This window comes from Sorex fumeus, unplaced genomic scaffold (genome assembly GCF_029834395.1).
Source record: "Sorex fumeus unplaced genomic scaffold, SorFum_2.1 ptg000098l, whole genome shotgun sequence".
In the NCBI taxonomy this organism is placed as follows: Eukaryota; Metazoa; Chordata; class Mammalia; order Eulipotyphla; family Soricidae; genus Sorex; species Sorex fumeus.
Genome location: NW_026606155.1, coordinates 16021502 through 16029244, shown reverse-complemented (window position 1 = coordinate 16029244; position 7743 = coordinate 16021502).

Below are 7743 nucleotides of genomic sequence, written 5' to 3'. Positions count from 1 at the left end.
TGGAAAGTTATATTTTTCCTAATAACCCTTCCAAATGAATCTGAATGCCAGTGGGGCTTTTCAGAATACTCTTCCAAGACAAAATTCCAGGGTCCCATCATCATTACGGTTCTAAAGATCACTAACCTTATCTTGTCCCCTCAGCAGTAAAGACAACAATTAAGTTAGAGCATATCTTTAAATAACAGAATCTTCTGGACTTACCTGAAGGCATACTGGTGAGTTAAGGAAGTCCACTATTGAAAGTGAAAATTATAAAGAAACTTCACCATGATTATAGATTAGTTTTACTAATCCGAAATTGTACTTTGAAAGATAAATATCCAAATATAAATGATGATTCCCCTGTGGTCAGGTTAGGAGCTGGGTAGTTAAGTTTGGCTTTGGTATTCTCCTTGGGGTTATTGTTTTTTATCACTAGGGATGACTGAGTTGCTAAGCTCACCCAAGATTAGCAGTGTTTCCAAACTGCCTTAGTGTGCACGTAGGTCAAAATTTGCCCTCATGGGACAGCTGGTTTTCAACTGCAACCCTTCATCAGGCTCCTCTGGGGCACTGCCATGTCACAGTTTCATGAACATCATTATCAAGCTTGAATTTTGCCCAGTGACTGCAACAATGGACTTTTGACCTACTACATGTTCTAACTTTTTAACCAAGTCACGTTTTGGGTTTTGGGTTTATTTTTAGTTGATTTTTCTTGAAATATGGCATAAAATTTTGGATTTTGTTTATAAACATTTTGATAACATAATACCTTGATCTATACATTTCCTGATCTCTTAGACTATATATTTCTCTTTTCATGGCAAAGGAACAACCAGAATTCCTTGACTTAAAGAAAATTTCAAGGATCATTAGGAACTTAGATATTCTTGCTGATCACAAATTAAACAACTGTTCAAATTGAAATCCTAGGAAAGAGGGGTTAGAGGAAGAGAGAGAGGTCCCTCTGTTAATTTCCTTAAATAAATCCTCATTTATCAAAATACTACACCTGATTGAAAGCATGAATTCCATCTCTTTAGGAAGTATACCCTCAATTTTTCATTCTTTCTCTGTTTGTCAGTCCCATATACCTTAGGTTATTTTAAAAGTTTCATCTTTACAAAGAAGACAAGCTTGTAATCAGATATAAATAATAGTGGCTGTGGGGATATTCAAACCCTGACATCATGAGGCAGAAGAGTGAACACATTTAAATCTGAATGCTGGGAGTCAGAGTTTTCAATTCTCTGAAGCCTCTTCTGTAATCAATGCCCAACTGGAAATTATCTGAAGAAAATAATCTTATTTTAGATATGTTAGTGCTTGGAGAGTCAGATTGTTAGGAACTGCCATTGAAAGAGGGAGAGAGGATGACAGAAGGGCTGAATGCCTTGGACCATTCCCATTCTACAGTATGTAACAGCATCTGATGCATAGTACAACTCTCTGCATCCCACTTCAGACTGCAATCCAAGAAAAATATGTGGCTGAATCAATGCTAGAAAGATAGCTTTGGATCTATATCTAGATGACATATAACATTTATATTGCATGGGCTGGAGCGATAGCACAGCAGGTAAGGCATTTGCCTTGCATGTGGCAGACCTAGTTTTGATTCCTCCATCCCTCTCGGAGAGCCCTGCAAGCTACTGAGAGTATCCCACCTGCATGGCAGAGCTTGGCAAGCTCCCTGTGGCATATTCGATATGCCAAAAACAGTAACTACAAGTCTCACAACGGAAACATTACGGGTGCCCGTTCAAGAAAATTGATGAACAATGCGAGGACAGTGCAGTACTACAGGAATTAAAGTTACACTTATTTAAAAAAAAATTCCTTTTAATTCTTTAAAACTCTCTACACTGTTTGAAGTGGGAAGAGTAGAGTAATACATTATAGAGTCATATAATGACATCAGATATTGGGATAACCGCTCAAGCTAATTTGAATAATTTGATTAATGTCAAAAATCAACCTGGTATACAGAAATTTAGAAAATGGAATTCAAAGAATAAATGTGATAAAGTGGCAGAAAGTTATGGCATTTTGAGCTTAAGAATATTGTATCATCACAGGGACCATTTGGGAATTTTTTCACCCTTTCACCAAATTACCTTTTTATTGGGTTTATTCCTTTTTAGAACTACAGTGATACTTCCTTTTTGTACAGCACTGTTCACAATAACCAGAGTCTGGAAACAACCTGAGTGCCCGAGAACAGATGACTGGTTAAAGAAACTTTGACACATCTACACAATGGAATACTATGCAGCTGTTAGGAAAGATGAAATAATAAAATTTTCTTATGAATGGATGTTCATGGAGAATATCATGCTAAGTAAAATAAGCCAGAAAGAGAGCGACAGACATAGAATGCGCTCATTTGTGGAATATAAAATAACATGAGACTGACACCCAAAGACAATAGAGACAAGGGCTAGGAATATGTCTCCATGGTTGGAAGCCTGCTTCATGAGCTGGAGGAGAAGGCTGTTGGAATATAAAAGGAATCATTAAGCCAATGATGATTGGAGGGATCATTCAGAATGGGAGATGTGTGCTGAAAGTAGATAAAGGACTAAACAGGATAGCCTATCAGTATCTGTATTGCAAACTGTAATCCCAAAAGTAGAGAGAGAGTATGGGGGAAATTATTTGCTATAGAAGCAGGGGGAAGGTTGGGATTAGGGGAGGGGATACTGAAGACATTGGTGATGGAAAATGTTCACTGCTGTAGGGATGGGTGTTTGATCATTGCATGACTTAAATTCAAACATGGAAGCTTTGTAACTTTATCTCACGGTGATTCAATAAAATTTTTTAAAAATATTTGTTCAGTTATTTACCTCCTTTTTGCTCTAATTTACAGGAAAGTTTCAGCCAAGTGCCCTAATCTGTTCCTATTTATTCATTTAGTAATGCCTTGCTGCTTTTCCAGTAGTCTAGAACCTTCTCTCCATTGTCAGTGGCCTCCATATTGCAACTACAGAGAACATCTGTCTTCAAGGCCTTTTTGACTTCTATGACAATAACTTCCTCTGAGCACAACTTCCCTTAATAAGTGGTCTCCCTGGCTTGTTTTTCTTCCATTACCTAAACTTATGTAATTTGGTCTTTCTCAACATTTTGCTTTGTATTTCTATTTTAATTTATACAAATTATTATGTTATTTCATCGCTTTTGCTGCTTTAATTATTTTCTCTATGCTCCTTTATTTATATTTCTAATTCATACTTTTCTACACCCAAGATCTGTTCACCATCTACTTGACATTCCATAGCCTCCTGAACATGGGGGGATTAGCTTTCCCAGACAGAGTTTTCAGTTCCCCCAGCATGTCACTTCCTCGTATTTTTTGTCCTCCAAACTTTCCATCTAAATCCTGATTTTTAACATGTAAAATTAATCAGATCTTTGTCCATGACGCTGTATGTGCACTACAAACCACTGCTCTAATCACCACCTTGTCCTACCTTTCTGACCATAGTATTTCTTGGTATGTTGACACCTTGAAATACTTGAAGTGACTCTAAAAGTTAAGGCTACTTAAAAAAATATATATTTTTAAAAATTAATACATCATTAATTTATTCATGGAACAAGTTTTAGTGTGTTGTTGAGACTATATGGTGGTATTAGGCATTTTGTACGCCACTTTGTAGTTGTATAAAAGACTAAAAATATAACCTTTCTCTCTCTCTATATATATATAAATAAGTCAATTCCTTAGATAAATTCCCAATGAAGTTAGAATAAAATATGTACATCTGCAAGACTTTATCTCTCTTTTGTTTAACTCATTTCAATCTTTCTATTCTTTACATTCTAGCCATTAAATAACTCCTCACTATCATGTTCCATTATTTTCCTCTTCATTGAGTATGTGGTAGCATAAAAAATAGCTTTTGATCTAGCCACCCTACCACGTGAATATTGTGATTTTCTAATGTGTATTTATATCGTTTATGTTGCCAAGAAGTAAAGAAAAGGAAAGAAAGAAAGAAAGAAAGAAAGAAAGAAAGAAAGAAAGAAAGAAAGAAAGAAGGAAGGAAGGAAGGAAGGAAAGAAGGGAGAAAGAAAAAAGGGAGAAAGAAAGAAATGAATTTACAAATGAGACCTAAAGTTTTTAATATAGGGAGATTATGCTGTGCTACCTTGTAAGTCCTAAATGATATTGCAAGTATCCTTAGAAAAGAAAAGAAGATTTTGCCAAAGAAAATGAAAAGAATAAATTTATTTTGTTTCAATTAACAAGTAATGGGGCTGGAGCAATAGTAAAGCAGGTATGGCGTTTGCCTTGCATGTGGCCAACCCGGGTTTAATTTCAAGCATCCCATATGTTCCCCAAAGCACTTCCAGAAGTAATTCCTGAGTGCAAAGCCAGGAGTAACCCATATGCATCGCCGAGTGTGACCCAAAAAAGCAAAAATAAATAAATAAATAATCACTATCACTGTCACTGTCCTCCCATTGTTCATCAATTTGCTTGAGCAGGGCCCAGTAACGTCTCCATTGTGAGACTTGTTGTTACTGTGTTTGGCATATTGAATACGTCACGGGTAGCTTGCCAGGCTTTGCCTTGTGGGTGAGACACTGTTGGTAGCTTGCTGAACTAACTGAGAGGAGCAGAGGAATCAAACCCAGCTCGGCAGGATCAGCCATGCGCAAGGCAAATGCCCTACCACTGTGCAAGCACTCAAGTAAATAATAATAATAAAAAAATAATTAAGTAAACCTGTGGTAATTTCTTTCCTTTTTTGTTAATTGAATCACCATGAGATACACAGTTACAAAAATTGTTTATAGTTGGGTTTCAGTTATACAATGTTCCAGTCATACAATGTTCCAATACTCATACCTTCATCAGTGTACATTTCCCACCACCAATGCCCCCATTTTCCCTCCTGCCACCCTGTCCCCAGCCTGTCTCTATGGCAGTTACTTTGGTTCTTTCTGTCTCTGTCTCTCTCTATTTTCTCTCTCTGTCTCTCTCTCTTTTCTCTCTTTTTTTCTCTCTCTCTATCCTTCATTCCCCCTCCCTCCCTCTTACTCTCCCTCCCTCTCACTCTCCCTCCTCCTCTCCCACTCCCTCTCTCTCTCTCTCTCTTTCTCGCTCTCTTTCTCCCTTACTTTTTCAGTCTCCAGCTTTTTGGGCATTGTTATTTTGCCACACAGTTACTGAGAGATCATCATGTTTGCTCCTTTACCTACTGCCAGCATGCAGTTCTTATCCAGAGTGATCATTTCCAATTATGTTTGTCATAATATTTCCTTCTCTATTCCCAGCTGACTTCTCTCCCATCACTTGAGGTCGGCTTCCAACCTGTGGTAAGTTCTTATAGCATCCACAGGAAAGATTCAGGCTTATTATAACTTGTGACTAATTTATTCATTTGTTTCTTTGCCTGTATCCTCTATTATTGGTGTGCAAACACTAGAAAGCTAGATGTAAATTCTCATTTATCATTATATAGCAGATACTTTAAAACTAGTATAGAGTTCAATCAATATATTTTGAATAACTTTGTTTCCATTTCAATAAGACTTTAAATTTAAAAAAAAACTACTTTTAAATCGAAAGGTGAATAAAATATAATTAATTTTAATGGCTGGAGAGATATTACAGTGAGTGAGGTACTTGCCATTGCATATGGCCAATTCAGTTCAATTCCTGGAATTCCATATGATTCCCAATAGCTATACAGAGTGCTTCCTAAATGCAGAGCCAAGAGTAGGCCCTACCTGAGCACCACCAGATGTGGCTCCAAATAAAAGATGGTTTATTTAATGTGGATTTCTTTAATATCAGTGGGTGAAGCAAGTAAGACTTTTTTCAACCTTAGGCCCAGCCCTACTTTCATCCATCAATCATTTTTCTTTTTATTTGGGAGAGAGATTGACTCCTTTCCCACTCTTATGGTGTTCAGGGTCCAGGAGAATGGGGGAATACTACCAGAAATTTTTGCCAGCCAGGCCAATGTGAACGCCAAGGGGTTGTGTCTTGTTCAGGCATCATGTAACCAGTGGTGCTCAAGGGACTGTATAGTACCAGGTATCAAATTATAGTCAGCCACATACAAAGAAAGAATGCGCCTTAACCTCTTTATTATTTCTCCAGCCACATCATCCTTACAATCCTCAATGTATGTATTTTTGTCTAACAACACTCACTATCATATTTTAAATTACTAGAATCATTTCCAAACTAATGATAATCAATCTTAACTAATATAGAGAGTTCTATTCCCCCTCCTTCCTAACCTAATCATTGCAGAGCCATTTGAATGACTTTAGAAGAAATGTAGCTAAACTTTTGGTTAATCATAGGTGATTCCATTAACAAAACTTCTTTTTTTTTTTAACCTTAGGAGGAAGCCCAGTGTGGCCAATATTTTTTTTTTCTTTTTGGGTCACACCTGGCGATGCACAGGGGTTATTCCCGGCTCTGCACTCAAAAATTACTCCTGGCGGTGCTTAGGACACCATATGGGATGCTGGGAATCGAATCCGGGTCAGACGCATGCAAGGTAAATGCCCTACCCTCTGTGCTATTGCTCCATCCCTAACCAAATTTCTTAACATGGGCTACAAAGTATGTCATTATTCATTTATTGTGACTTCTCTAACATATCTTCTCACAGTAACTTCCTACTTCTCTACAGTAGCTTGGAGGCTTCTTTAATTCCTTATTACTCACCCTAAATCATCTGCAAACCAGGATGATGGTACTCACCAGACATAAAATTTTCTGGTGATCTTCAACTTCCTGGACTCCAGAATTGTGAGAGAAATAAGCATTCCCTTTGAATTAAATAGACTTTGATATTAATTTTACTGTAGTGACCCCAATTGACTATGAGACAAGATTACTTTCAATATCCTTCACTAAACTGTGCATCCTAATTTTGATGAAGGATAGAAACGTTTTTGCCATGATATAGCACCGCACCCCAGAAAAAGAAGTAGCACAAAGTGGCTATACCACTACACAGTCTCAACAACACATTAAAACTTGTCCAATGAATGAATTAATGGTAGTTTAATGTTTTAAAGGTGTTTTTGAGTATTTTTAGCTTTCAAGATTACTTCAAATATTTTGAGTGTTTTTGTACATTATTATACTTGGTATACCTAAAGATGAAAAATATAATTATTTTCATTTTACAAAATGAATTAACTCTCAAACAGCTTCAACTATTTGGGTTTGACTACAGGGCTAGTACATTTTAAAAGGTGTGATCATATAGGGCCAAAGCTATATACAGTGGTAGGACATTTGCCTCGTACCCCACTGACCTGGGTTTGATCCCCAGCACCCCATATGGTCCTCTGAGCCCACCAGGAGTGATCCTTGAGTACTGAGCCAGGAAGAAGCCCTGAGTACTGCTGGATGTGGCTAAAAACGTGTAAGCAAACTGTTCATGAATCTACGAGATAACCTAACTTTTTTGAATAACACATGCATAATGTATCTTGAGTGCTTGGAGTAACTAATTGGCATGTCAATTAGTATCTTTCACATTGTAAATGTCTCAATTTATTTAATCCATAAAACTGCCTTATAGAGTATGTGTCATACTTTTACTCTTTTAGAGATGACTAAATTATCTTTTTCTTAAAAATGTTCTTATTGAATCACCATAAATTACAAAGTTATCATGATTGAGTTTCAGGTGTACAATATTCCAACTCCAGTCCCTTGACCAGTGTTCACGTTTCTCTACCAATGTCCCCAATTTCCCTTCTGCTTCCTAG